The 15,339-nt window shown below is 40.4% G+C and overlaps 1 protein-coding gene across 1 annotated transcript in view; it reads right to left on the reverse strand.

Annotated features, from left to right (window-relative positions):
• LOC108785136 (rho GTPase-activating protein 5-like) overlaps positions 1–14,579 on the reverse strand; it is a 42,122-nt gene extending 27,543 nt beyond the window's left edge. The window contains exons 1-2 of the mRNA XM_018554152.1: positions 14,480–14,579; positions 1,614–1,758 (exon numbers count right to left, since the gene is read on the reverse strand). The gene's annotated coding sequence lies outside the window, so the exon portion shown is untranslated. The remainder of the gene's footprint in view (positions 1–1,613; positions 1,759–14,479) is intronic.
• Between the last annotated feature and the right edge of the window lie 760 nt (positions 14,580–15,339).

Below are 15,339 nucleotides of genomic sequence, written 5' to 3' on the forward strand. Positions count from 1 at the left end.
AAAAAAAAAAAAAAAAAAATGAAGAATATTTGTTATAGCTGAACCTTCTGTTTATTTAGGTTGGGCGATTGTGACAGCATCTGCTTCCTTTCTTGCTTGTTTGGAGCAGCGTGTGGCTGAGCTCGAAGCGCACAGCTTGTGTTGCTTACCAGATACTTAACACAGAACCAACAGCTCCTTAACACATTCCTCTCAGTTGCAAATGGTGTAAGGTACACAAGCAAAGACAAATGCTTTAAAGCAGACACAGAATTCAAAACAGATCAGAATCAACACCTCATCTGCTGGAAAAGTCGCCAACGCAAAGCAACGGCTAGATCACCACCCGTGTGCTGACAACAGATGGTCTTCTTTTAGTAAAAATAGTAGGTGGGTAGTTTGAGGTGGTGCATAGTTAAGAATGGGGGTGGAAAGCTACTTCACGGAAAACTCTTCTACAAAGAGGCATTTACAAAGCAAGCCTATAAACCCATGGACTTGCTGCCTCTGCTATAAACATACCTTTATCACAATTCACAAAATGATACTTGCTAATAACGACTGATGCCTAGTTTTCTATATAATGAATGAAGCTGGTTGCCCCCCATGTACATGTATAATTACATTTTACATTCATGCAAAGTTCTTAAAACATTAACTATTTTTAGCGAGTTGATCTCTTTTACAAGTATAGCTAGGAAAAAGAAAACCCTCAAGATTCCCTTAAGAATATAAAATTATTACAAACACCAAAATAGGAAACCAACATCCCCAGTATGTAATTGCTTGTCAGGCTGCTGTTGTGCAAAATACGTTCATCGCAAATTAACATTTCAGGGTTCAGCCTGGGAAAATGAGATTTTTGGACTCTGTATAAAATCCTTTTCTCTGCATCCATTGAAGGACACAGATTAGATCAATAGATCTTGACTATTGACCAATTCCTCAAGGTGGCGCTATGACCAAATGGTCAAGATCTCTGCGGTGCCCTTCAATGAACAGAAAAATAAATTATTTCACTTAAAAGGAGAACTATGAGGTGAGTGACAATGAAACTGTCACACGTCGGCTCAATAGATCGGGAAGTCAGCGAACACATACCGTCGCTCGCTCACTTCTCGATCATCTCCCTGCAGAGAGTCGTGACCGTCAGGTCACGGCTCCCTGCAGGAATTTCCACCCTCCCATCTCCAATCCTCCAGCGATGACTGGAGAAACGGACGGGGAGGGAGCAGGTACAGCTGGCTCTGCCTCTAGATAGGCAGAGCCAGCTGTCACGCAGCTGGGTGGATCTCAGGATCCGTCCTGGCTGCGGCGGTCTCAGTATACCACGAGCTGTAGTCCGCTATATACACTGCGCTTTGGGTCACGGGAGGACGCTAGTAAATGTCCTTCCGTGACTCTTAAAAACACTTGGGAAAAACACTTACCCCATAGTTCACTTTTAACAAATTTAATTTTCTGACAATCATTACACTAGCGCAACTCTCTTCATCTACAAGGACTGACCAGCCCAGAGAAGAAAAGGAGGACCCAAGCGTGACTAATTTGGAGACCAAGTAAATATTCAAACATGAAAAGCATAACATACAGGTTATTGGGGACACTTGCTAGTGTTAAATACAACTTGATACCTGAGTCCTCAATGAAGTCCACACATTTCTTTACAAAGACTGGAATAGGCTTCTCTGGAGTCACCAGGTCCTGAAGGGGCTTGCCAAAATAATTGCTCTCCCAGTTCCGCCGTGTCGGTGGGTTAAAAGGCTTGGTCTTCTTTTTCTAGCACCAAAAATAAAATTAAAATATTAAATATCAAATTTGACGCTATGCATCCTGAATACCAATGTTTGACGTTTGCACCCAGATAGAAGAGAACAAGATATTTCCCCCTTCTATTTCATAGATATCCTGTTAAAACCAGGTGAATGACTAGAAAACACTTACGCTGAGCAAAAACTCAAAATAAATAAAAAAAGACAGACAGATGCAGACACCTTGTTCTTAGTTTTAAATTGTCTAAAATGTGGACATCACAATACGTGAGCCTTTTCCTTTACCAATCTGAAGATCATGTCTCTGGGTTTACGTTCCTCGATAAGTTCCCACCTATCATTTCATTATCTAATAATGGCCCCTTAAAGAGCGCAAAGGCCACTTTCACTTGATAGAAATACTACAGATAGGTGGAATTTTGCCTGTGGGAAGGGCTTATCACCCAAGTTGGTAAATTAAAGCTTCTAATGACAAAGGACTTCCGATGCACATGAAAAATGGTTTTGCCATCAGTATCCCATTGGGGGCATTTCCCTTCACTTCTTGACCTATAGCCACAACAGGAAGTCAGAGGTTATCCCCGCAAAGGGAAATCCCTGAATGTCAACACAACTAGTGTCCTCACTGGAAGATTTCTCCTTATTCCTGTTCTGGTGACAACTCAGAATTTTTTTTTTATTTTACTGCTGGTGTTAAGATTTATTTGGTCATACTGAGGCAAAAGAGCTAAATGTACTAAGACCGGATAAAGTGTTGCCTGTAGCCTCAAGTTACATTTCAGCTGCCCTCTTCAAGCCTGCAAAATAAAATCTGACCATATGAAAAGGCAACACTTTCCGGTGTACATTTCAGTCTTAAAAACGTCATTATTCTACAGGAATGCAGATGAATATTAAGGCATAACCAAAACCATTTTTAAACTCTATTATACACACACGAAAGCTAAAAGGAAATGTATTTAAATTGATCATTTTGTATATATCATGTGTAAGACTAAAATTTGCCTTTTACTCTTTAATATTGCAGAATTTTTTTCTTGCAACAAGCTCTGAGATCTACTATGTACGGTCATGCTGTAAACATCTATAATAACCTGTGCTCCAAACACATCTAAGTAGCCAGAGCCTACATGTAATGCTGAATGACTCAGTGGAGAGTCACGCACCCCACCTTCCTTCAGAGACGGCATCATCTTGGTTGATCATTTGTAAATAGCCTGCCAGCATGTGGGCAATGCTGAGTTTTCAGACTAGAAAGTCCAATATGCTTTGCTAATAATTGCTAGTTCATAAAATGAAGATTTTAATTAAAATGTGAAAAATTAAATACACCAGCTGATTACACTCTCCACACAGAGATAAGAAAACATAACAGCAAACATGCCTTATATTACTATTACATTTAAGATTAGTCAACTATGAAAAGCTTTACTTTGTATGCTGCCCTTTGTGTTCATCATTCACAAACCTACAGGAAAGACAAGGAAGCAGAGGCTGAACTTCAGGTCATAATATATTTGTACCCCAAGAGAAAAAGTACACCCAAATGATTAACTTCAATTTTGTCAAAACATTTACCATTCATAAATATCTATACTGCAGTCACAAATACCCATCTATGTTTTTTTATAACATGTATGCATTAAAATAAAACACAAGTGAGGATATGGAACTTCAGTTTACTATATCTTTTGATCTACTGGTTTTTATATGAGGTTATGCAATTTGTCATCATATGCCTAAATGCTATGTGCCACTGTGCTAATCTCATATAAACAGGCATCTGTTATATTGAGAGATATTTGTAGGCTGTCATTGTTCTAAATTTAGTTTTGCATGCTTCTTCCATGTTAAAGGCCCAAAGCATTGAAGCCAGAGATAGCCGGGAAACAAACTTTTCCCTAAGTCAACCCATATACAGTAAACTCCCCTTTATCCGACATTCAAGCAACCAGAGGGAAAAAAACAAAAAACATGAGGACATATGTGCATAGACATAAGACAGGTGCACACTGGAAAAAAAAAGATTTGTTAGCAACTAAATTTATGTAGTTGCTAATTAAATTATCTGTTTACATCTTGCCGAGGCCGACGGTTACATTCTGCAGCTGGCAGGTGAATGTAAACAACGGGCATGTGCAATAGGGATAGGCAGCCTGCTATTGGCTATGGTAAATGTGAAATAGCCAATAGCAAAATCTAGCCAGCAGGTGAATGTTGCGGGAGGGTTGCTCGATTGTTACCGTTATCCTACAGTCATTCAAGCATCTACCAATCCCCATGGGTACTGAATAACTGGGAGTTACTTTATTTCTCTCAGTATAAGTTTACTTTAAGGCAAGTGTAATGTCTACAAATCTGCAAAATGTTACTTCCTGGTTCTATAATAAATTTAAATATTATTGTGCTGCTTCAATAGGAAGAGTGCAATGCCACTTTGAGTCTGATTAATTCTACATTACAGGCCCAAACTCTAGCACTTGCTCGCATTCTAAGTCTGCCCTATGCATGTCACTCAGACGCCAGTGCCTGAAATGAAACACAAGTTGAGGAGTCTCCATCACACTCCTGTTCACCATCTACAATCATATTTCCTGCAGACGCTTCCACGAAAAGGTCAAATCCATAAAGCTTATGTGAAGAATTAGAGCAACTGAATTTCACACCACAATCTAAATCATATCTCCCCTTTTGTACTGCCCCTGACATTTTTTATGAAGAACTCTGGGCAGAATAAAAACTTAAAAGGAGAACTATGAGGTGAGTGCTTTTCACTCACCTCATAGTTCTAGCCGACCTGTGACAATATTTTACCCATATTTTTGGTAAAACATAAAAGTCGGGATCACGTCGGGTAAATAGACACCAAACATGTCAAGCCTTAAAACTGCGTGCGGCCGCAAAATCGCAAAAAACGCCCATAGGCCCATACGCGACGCTTAAACCGCTTTTAATGCTCATCAGTTTAGTGTTAACAGTGTGCGGCACAATGGGCGCAGATCTAGTCCGGAAAATGGTGTGAACCCGCCGCAGTGCCAGTGCATTCCAGAGCAGACAAAATGAGACATGCGGTATGTTTCTGGTCTGGAACGGACTGAGCTGGTGTGAACAGAGGCCAGAAATAGCATAGGAATACAGTAAGATGCATTTAGGTTCCGGAAACAATCTGGTCTGGAGATTATCTGGATGTGGTGTGAATGGGCCCTAAAAACAATTATATATTTTCTGAAAGCAGAGGCCCTGTAGAATAAAAAAAAAAATGATAGTTGCAATTTTTTGTCACATGGAATTTGCGCAAACCAGTATTTTTAGGATAAAATACATAAATATGAAATTTAGCGCACAGAAACAGATTATACCCAATTTTTTGGTAAAATATAAAAGACGGGGTCACCTCAGATAAAAAAGATACCAAACCTGTCAAGCCTTAAAATTGCATGTGCCTGTGAAACCCCAAAAAAACTACAATACCCAAAATTTCCAATAGGTGACTCTTTAAAAGCATTTACTGATCATCAGTTTAGTGTTAAGTGAATGATGGCCCTAGAATTATTGCTCGCACTCTAACTTTATTGCTATCACATAAAGGACTAACAAGCCCCCTATGTAATAGCAAATATGATGTGACAGGTCCTCTTTATGGAGACAGAGGTCTGTCAGACCGCTAATTTCACCTAGGGACCCCAAAGTAGCTGATGAATCAGCAATCTGCTTCACCAGCTTCTCCTGGTTACAGGAGATGAAGAATGTAAACAGTGGGTCCAGTGATGGGAGGCTTGAAACTTGCTGATCTCCCTCCGATCGATGAGGGGAGACCCAGGGCCTGCAAGGGGAACAGGGGAGCCCGGGGTAGCCACCGGCAGCAGGGCACACATTCCGCTGCATGGTACAAGTGATTGGGAGGCTGTATAGCCGCCGGATCACTTGTATGTGAACAGCCATTGCAAAAATACAAAGAACATGGCTGCAGCAGCTATGTTCTTGGTAGAACCGCTTTAGGAGGCGGACGTTTATAAACGGCCACCCGCCTGAAGTGGTTAAAGATTGCAGTTTAAAGGTGAACTATGGCTAACCCTTTTGGGTACTCGTTCTCTTTAGGTTCACAAGAGGGCATAAAATAATGTCCTCCGGTGACCCAAAACTCAGCATATAACGGAGAGCTGCGCCGCAGCCGGGACAGATCACTACTATACTATCAAGATCCGACCCGCTGGCTGATTGACAGCTGGCTCTGTCTAAAAGCAGAGCCAGCTTTGGCTGCCCCCTCCGTTCCTCCAGTCAGTGCTGAAGAAATGGAGAGGGGAGGGGGGAATGCCTGCGGGGAACAGTGACCGACAGTCACCACACTCTGCAGGAAGATCATTGGGAACACAACGAGCAGCGGAATGTATTCAGAGCTCAATAGAGCTGACCTGTGACTGCTTCGGTGTCACAGGTCGGCTCTAATTATGGGGATGAGTGTTTTTCACTCAGCTCATTATTCTCCTTTAAAGCTCACTCAGTAAAGATGTCTGGCTGCCAGACTTCACTTAGTGAGTGCTTAACCACAATCTTTAAAGAACTAAAACCCAGGATTATCCAACTGTCAAGACTGCTCCTGCATATTAAACCTGCGCCCTGATGAAGAGGGAACAAAGTACCACCCAACCAATGTATTGGCTGTCATCCTTTGATAGACCCTTTAATTGTGATAACTAGAAATGTATATCTGAAGAAATCCCTATGGCTTGGTGCTCTCATTCTTTCTCACCATACATGCCAACACTGAGAATAGGTTTACAGGAGAGAAGAGTGCAGTAGCGCTCCATCATTATCCAATCAGCAGGCTGAGGGAGGAGACGAGACACAAAGAACTTCAGCAGCCATTTTTTTCCCTACAATCATCAATTAGAGGAGCAATTGCCATAATTCTGGTTTCATGATGAAGCATTTTAAACTATGCAAATGAGGGATGCAGGGATTTTCTGTACATATAAAAGATATACATTTGAGATCCTGTGTTTATCTTTGGAGTTCTGCTTTAATTTTCTCATTTTAATACGAGCAGGTGATGTCAGAATGAAGAGATTTGGCACCACTGCCAAGTAAAACGGGTAAATATGGATTATTAAAGTGCAAATAGTCCAAGAAAACTTACAGCAACATATGGTAAAATGAAACATTTTGCATAGGACGGAAATGTTTACATTTACCAAAAGGGGATCATATAGTTTCTCGGTATTTAAAAGAAAATAAGAATAAAATGAAAAGGTATTGCTGATGTGTTGACTTTACATCAATCAAATGTATGACTAGAAAATGCAGCATAAAGAATTGGGAAAAAGCCAGCAAAGTACACAGACGATATGAAGTGAATGGATCCACTTTTTGTTTTACAGTGTTTTTATACCAAACCTAAAATGCCTCTATTCCAGAAATAGTAATTTGATGTGATATGTGGGTACATCCATTACACTGCATGTATAAAATGAACCCCTGCAGTGGGGCTACCCCCACACTACAAGGGTTAAATCCGCATTTTGGTCTAGGGACACCCGATCCTTGGCCCTGTGGCAGTAACTGATGACCTCTCCGCTCCAGCTATGGTATGTCCCTCTGCGTCCTCAGGTCCAATGCAAGCGAATGTACTTGATGACACCATAGGTAGGTCCTTAGGCTGCTGAAGCCCGGGGTAGAAGAGGCTGCAGAGCCCTAATCTAGCAGCCAGGCAGTACTGAGGATCAAGAAAGTATGTAGCTTTTATTTTAGACCCTAGACCAAAAGTAGCACTTAACCTTCGCAGTGTGTGGGGTAGTCAAACTGCAAGATTTTATTTTTCATATGCCTAGAGTTCTTCTTTAATATGCGTATATGCTAATGCACACTAGTTACATGACCCTAATGCTAAGCATTGTCAACCATTCAAAAAAATAACATCCAAACACTGAATAGGAAATTTAGGTCAAATCCTCTTTCCAAAAAAGCAGGAAAATACAGCAATGATGTCAGAAACAATTGTAATCAGAATGCTATTGTTTTAGGCAAGAACATGCACTGAAGAGCTGTTGTCAGATATTTAAAAAATGTGCCTACTTGAAGAAAGGCCCAGGTTGCATACTCAGTGAAGCTCTAGCACAAATTTGTAATTAATATAGTGTGCCTATAGTATGGAAAAAAGCATTCACCTCCAAAAGTGAAATACTGCTTCTATCTCAGGCGGACCGCTATATTGAGGCATCCCTGAACGTGCTCTTGTAGTCAAATAAAACGGCAATGTGCCACTGTGAATCAATAGCTGCTCCTTCAATACCTGCATAAGGTGACAGTTGTCTAACAGGGTGACTTGGTAGACCCAAAACCAGGTTGATTTAATATCGAAGCAAAGACCTTAGTAGGGAAGTTGGTGCTTGCCTATGACCTGCCCCCTCCCATCTTGTGTGGTTAGAATTACTTTTTCACAAATCTGAGAGCAGTTTCTTTACTTCTTTTCAGTGGGGATTAGACATTTAAAAAAAAAAACAAACACACACACACTTTCTGGTGCCTGACTGATCTGCCAACATTTTCCCCCGATGCCACCATTTTCACTGCTTGATCGGAAGGGCTCTAGGCAACCCTGCAGATTCTACAGCATGCAATATATTCCGACCACTCTTGCAGTCTTCTACTTGCTAGTTTAGTAGCTTTAGTTTCTCCCAAGGTGTTTTTCAGCCAAATTGGGATTACTTTATATTTGTAACTCATCCCCCCTTCTATGCAATAAGGAGGAGGCTGAGGAGTTGGGTGTCATAATTAGCCCTGTCTGTACTGTGGTGGTAGCTCTTATGTTTCAGTTGTAAACTACCGTAGTGTTTTGCATAACTATGAAATGGTCTACATACATGTTTGCACTTGTGTATCATTCCTACATATGGTCAGGATTACTGGCTCTCCAATGTACCTGCACCTATGGTGCAGGTATACCTAAGCTTTCCATGTGTGCCCTAACAAATGGCTTTAAGAAATCAAAGCTTGGGTGTTACATTGTATATCAATACACAAGAAAAAACCCTTACTTCCCTTACTTTGTCCTTAGGGCTTGTTCACACCATGTCTGGATCAGATCTGCAAAAGCGGCGCACTGCGTTTTTGATGTGTTGCAGTGTGGGGTTTTTCTCGCTTAAAATGGCCTTTCAGGTGCAGTCCAGTACATTCCAGTGGGTTTGCAAGCTTTTTCATGTGTTTACATGCATGTTGGTGCATTCAAGACCAGAAACAAAAATACAAGATCCAGCATCAGAGCAGCTATGATTTTTGCAGTAACCAGCGGCCATCTTGACCTAGCATAGTCTTAATGAGAGGTAATTTATTTAACTTGTGGAGTTTACATAAAAAAATGTTTTTCCTGGAGTTCGGCTTTAATAAAAGACACACTTCTAAAACAGAGGTTAAAACACCACTGGCCTAGCCCACAACTCCACATTGTATGTATAAAGTTACAGCCAATGCAAAGCATCCTAGTACATATTCAATGTTATTTTTCTGATTCAGAAGGTAACCGTAGTCAAATATTCTGTATAAAGCTGCATGAATTTGTATTGAATATGAGAAAAAAGTTTCAAACAACCTGATTAATATTGCACATAACTTGCGCTCAGTTCAGGACATGGAATCAGGATTACCATTTTCTGCACGGTCCATAAGATGAGCGGTATGACTTTTGAAGGCAAGATAGCGTGACAATTTAAAGCCACAGACCCATATTGCTATTTACACATTGGCATTTTAACTAAACTCGTACCATTCAGTTGATAATATTTGAGTATACAGAAAAGGGACTGACCAATATTAGGGTGTTTTTCAGGGCCAGATTTCAAAACCTTCCAAAAGTCTCAGCTTTCTATTTAAATGTAGATGGTCATTTTATATTCAGCTCCTAAATATTCAACAGTGAAAAACTGATTTTTAAATTTTAGATTAATACTGCAATAGAAGAGAAAGGGAATATACAAAACTGAACATCCCCTCCACAGTCACAGTCCAGCAGTGAAGTGATTGGCAATGTTGATATAGCATGCTAAAGCAGCACAATATCAAATACGTGGTGCATCGCAATAATATGAACTGCTCTGATGAGTTTCGGAAATCAGCATAGTTACAGATGGAAAATAGAGCAGTTTGCATGCTTCCCATTATTGGGGGGTGAGAATAACTAACACTGTCTACCTGTTGGGGATATCATTATACATGTATATATGTATAAAATATTAAACAAGGTAACATCCTGGACTGTTCTGCTTGGCAAATATAGTCTGTCAAAAGGTCGTGTTTTGCATAACTATGAAATGGTCTACATACGTGTTTGCACTTGTGTATCATTCCTACATATGGTTGGGATTACTGGCTCTCAAATGTACCTGCACCTCAGGTGCAGTTATACCTAAGCTTTCCATGTCCCCAAGCCATCTTAGACTCGCCTAGTCCGAACCAGCAAGATAATCACCAAACCGCCCCTTCGGAGCCAGGCTTGCACATGCACTGTGCAATCTTCATTTAAAGTAGTATAAAAAACACCAACTTTTTTTCACTAATGAATCCAGATTAAATATACATTGCCCAGCAAAGTATTTCTTTACAACAGTTGACTCCAACTCTCTCAGCTCTGCTTTCCTGAACTTTGTTCATTACAAGATCACAAGGGACCAGCAAATGTCCATTTACTAACTTGGGGAAGGAAGGGAGCTAAGAGCAGGTGAATAGTGTCTTGCTGTGTCTGTTTGTGGAGACACACAGCTTAATAACACACACAAACAATGGTGGCTCCAGAGGACCCTGCAATGGAAAGGAGCCACCCTACAACAGGAGATCAGGACCTGTGCTCAGTTGACCAGCTGATTCTGCAGAAAACTGAAACTTTTAAACATCAAGAGGCAGCATCCATTGTAAGTGATTTAATAAGCATTTAAAGTAGCTTGAAAACACTTTGATTTTAATCCTATGGAGAATGTATACTCTGTGCTCTAGTAAAGTATGATCTCTTCATAGGAATGAATAGGAGTGTACACATTGCATGCATGAAGGCCCATAAGAGTTTGACAATGGCTGTACAGCTTTCTTAGCACTATTTTTCTGGATTTGGGACAGGCGAGTCTAAGAGGCTGGGTTTCTAGAAGTGGAAACTTCAATACAAGGACAACTGTACAATTAAATACAAAAAAATTCTGAATTATTTTAGCCAACTTTATTACAGAAATCTGAGTAATTCTGCACTACAAACATAAGAAATACGAGTTTCTCCTGCAGCAGTTGAGTACAATACAAGTACAGAAAATGAAAAGGCGTCTTAGAAATACGCACATACCTATGGATATATACAGTAGTGGACCCTGGAGTCAGTCTTTGTTGATATTGTTGGAACCAAGCATGAGAATGTGTTAAAAGTGGTGCAAGTTAAAAGCTTTACAACTAGAAAACGAATACTGCTTGGCTTGCTTCAATAACATTAATATGATTTGCATGGGCGCTCTGACAACCACTTTGCTTGTTTAAACTTTGCAGAAATAAGAGAATGGTGGCATGCCCTGTTCAGGCTTCTGTTTTAAGTACAGTCTCTACATTGGTCTTATCTTGTATTTGTCAGGGGTGTTACTATAATTAGTACAGGCTCAGGCTAAACAATAAAGTTGCAAGCAAGAGAAGCACTTGAACTTGAAGCCAACGTTGAATGCGGGAAAACTCTGCAATACTTCTATTTCAAAATACATATTAGAATACCACAGATTGCGCTAGGGGATAATACAGCAAAGAGAAATGCTGTTGACAACAAAGTCGATGGGGGGAATTTATCAATACTGGAGCAGAAGAATGTGGAGCAGTTGCCTATGACAACCAATCAGCTTCTCTCTTCAGTTTGTTTAGGTAAGGTTTGAAAATAAAAGGTGGATGCTGATTGGTTGCCATGGGCAACTGCTCCAGATTCTGTCTCCTCCAGTTTTGATAAATTCCCCTCAATGTATGTTGCTCAAAGTTTAGTCATTTTCACTGCCCAAATGAATGGAATAAAAAATAAAATATGAAAAACACACTTCATACAATTTTGACACATTGTACTCACTTGATGGCAGGGGACTAGATCCTTTCACACGTGGGTATAGCTGCTGCCTCTAAGGCCCCTTTCACATGAGCAGTCCGATCGGGTCTGTCCGTTTTTTAGCTGGATCCGATCAGATGCTCTATGCAAGTCTATGGGCAGCCGCTCGGGCTAGGTCTGGAAAAATAAATTGATCAGAAATATGTTTGACGGACCAGGGCTAATCTGATGTAAACGGACACATGTCTGTTAACATCAGATTCCCCATAGACACACATGAGAATAGGAAGAGTCACGTTGTGGGGGGGGTCTTAATTACATCTTCCAGTGAGCCAATGCGGGCATCTGCATCCCCTATAAATCATGTTTCAATAAAGGAAAGTCAATATGGACTCCCTCAAACTGTATCGTCGGGGAAGATTTGCAGTCTTTTAGCATCCAAAGCCTGCGATAAGGAGAGCTCCGTGGAGGAGATAGAGCTGACAGTCTTCCAGTGCTGCAGCCACGTGGCTCGCAGCACCATCTTGGGACTGCTGGAAGCATGCCACCGTCTAAACCAGCCTCTGAGGGTTGTTATGCTGGATTTTGCTGCTTATGTGTCTCTCTGAGCAAAGGGATACATGTCTATTGCAGCCGCAATATGACAGGATGGCAGACGGCGTAGATATTAGGACCAGAGCGTCAGAGATCAGTGGCCATCCATGTCATCTGCCTGGCAACGCCTCCCCACCCCGCAGAATTTAGTAGCAGTATGGACCAAGACCATGTTGCCACATTTCAGACTTAGTAGACAGAAGGCCCAATAAGTGCACACACTGCTGCAGTAGAGCATTGGATGGGAACTAAGAAAACATCTAAGAATATGCCTGAGAAAATCTAAAAAATGCTTCTGAATATGATCAGGCTGAAAGCCTTGAGAACCCCCCTGCAGGGATCATCCACAATGACAGGCCGGCCTTTCTAAAGGAAGTCATAGCTGTCAGGAACTGACTACCTGCACTATATCAACAGTGCACAGAGCAATTTTTTTTTGACAGTTCACTTTCCAGTTTTCAACTGAGATTTGGACCTCCAGGAGGACCCGCCCACACATCTAGCAAAACATATGCTCTACTTATTGGGCTACTGCCCAGCTTCTTGTGCTGCCCTGGTAATTGAAGAATGCCACCAATGTGGAGTTATCACACTGTAACTAAACTGCATGACCCTCAAAAGGATGGGTTCTGTTTATGTTCAAAACGGTCAATAAAGTTATTTGAATAAAAAAAAAAAGGATGAGCCCATGCAGCAGAGACAGACTTACAGCTTGTATTTTTAGCAGACTGTTCAGTAGTTTGGATTCTGCCTTCATCCTTAGTCGATAGCATGCATCTTCACAGCTGAGAAGGCTTGAGTCTATGGTGAGGTCAACCAGCAGATGGCAAGGAAGGACTTAAAACCAATATTGTGTCTGCATCCACACAACAGAACACCCTGGTCTGTGGTCTGAGAGAAACCTCCCTAACCAGGGAAAATGGACACCTGTTCCATCTGGGGATCTTCCATTAAAGGGTTCAGGTATGGACTTGAGCAAAGAAGGTCATCTCAAAAAGAGAAAACAAATCTCAGGCCCAGCATGCAGCTGCCTAAAGAGGTGCTTCAATGCATCCAAAGAAACTGGATATAACATATCCCATAAAGGCGACAAGCACAAGTCTCACTAGAGTACAACTAGCTATGCCTTAAAAAAAAAAAAAAAATCATAGTTTGTAGAAATTCCTAAACCAAAAAAAAAAAAAAAAAAGGTTAAAAATTATGCAGAGCTCTTCCAACAGAATTGCTGACCAAAGAAGAGATGCTCAAAGTACTATTTTAGGCACTTTTGGTGCCCAAAACCAATTGTTTTGTTAACAGATCTCTACCAAAGCAGTATCACTTCCAACAAACTAGTGAAAACAAAAATGTATTATGGGATGAATAGACTGTGCACCTAAAGAGTCTCTTGTTAAGATCAAGGTTTGTATAAGGGTTCACTTAAAGAAGATAGTAAATACTAACTTCCAAGAGTATCACATTCCTAAACCTCTGCTGTTGCTGTGTTCAGTGGATTCTCCCACCAATGCCTACATCATTACAGGACACAGTTGTGATGTAGGGACTGGTATGCATAATCCTTAGTGAAGTGAGAAACTAGGAATCCAATATTCCTGGAAGTGTCTATTTCTGAAAGTGATTTTGAGTGGTGATTTCTCTTAATTACAGTAATGTGGGTAGAAAGAGGCATTTGCTATCTACGCTAGAGGTTCAACTTAAATCTCAAAGGGTCCTACAAACAGGTTACAAAAGAGGCAACCTTTAAGGCAAGACCAAAAAAAAAAAAATGCATTAAAGAAGACTGAGTGAACTTGAAGACTTGCATCAGGTAGCACTAAATGTACTCCTGTCAAGGAAGAAACATGAGGGCTGCCATAATTGACCTTTATATGAAACTGCTAGATGCATGGATATTCCTGACATCAATTCATGTGAATCACAGTTCCAAAAGAGTAACGCAAAAGAAACAGATTAGAAAAATAAATAAAGTAGCACAGATTTCCTAACAGCTATGTGAAAGGTTACAGGTACTCTAAAATAAAGCAATAAATACAAAACAAAAACAGAATAGAAAGCAATAAGATGAACTAAACTGGACAACACCCACCTTCTTGTCTTCTTTCACTTTAGGTGGCTTTTTCTTTGTCTTTCTTTCATCCGGCTCCTGATCAGAAGTGATTGCTGGATTATCGATACCCCCCTTCCAAGTGTCAAAGAAAACAAATACAAAAATAGAAATGGTTCATATTTTGGTTTACAATACAACGCAACTGTTAATAAATTGGACAATAAGGGGATAATACAAAGCATAATTGAAATGGTAGAAAGGCCTTAACAGCATTCCCATCTAGATATCTGAGCCAGGGTGCATATATATTTTATAAAACATGCTGGCATGGAATAAGAAAGTTTATAGTCTCAAAGGACAAATATTGTAAAGGTTTGGCTGAGAAAGATTCAGAAGTACATCAGAGCTTTCCTGGCTTTGTTTTTTTTCTATGATGGCAAAAGTGGGGCAGCTTATTTACAATGGCATTTGACAAAGAAATCAGAAGAAACTATAGGCAAAACCATAAATCATTAAAATAAAATATAGACTTAAGAAATTTAAGAAAGTTTCAGTATTGTGGACTATGCAATACTAAAATATTAGAACTCAAAATATTACATTCAACTTGCATCAAATACTCGGGAGTGATTATTAAAGGTTTGAAAACAAAACTAAAAGAATAACAAAGTCACATCCAGTTAATGAAATACGTTGCAGAGACCAGTTTAGGAAGAATGTTATTGAAGTTATAGAGCAAAGCAACTAGAAAGGTTTAAAGCAAAGTGTGATAAACTGCATAGGATCTGGTGCCACTAAGGCCTTGTTCACACTGAAAGCGTGTGCGTTCCAAAGGGGTAGAAACTTCTCCCCACGTTTTGGGGCGGGAGGGGGCGTGGCGGTGCTTTCGGGGTGAATAA

This window comes from Nanorana parkeri, unplaced genomic scaffold (assembly GCF_000935625.1).
Source record: "Nanorana parkeri isolate BGI_ZX_2015 unplaced genomic scaffold, ASM93562v1 scaffold144, whole genome shotgun sequence".
Taxonomy (NCBI): domain Eukaryota; kingdom Metazoa; phylum Chordata; class Amphibia; order Anura; family Dicroglossidae; genus Nanorana; species Nanorana parkeri.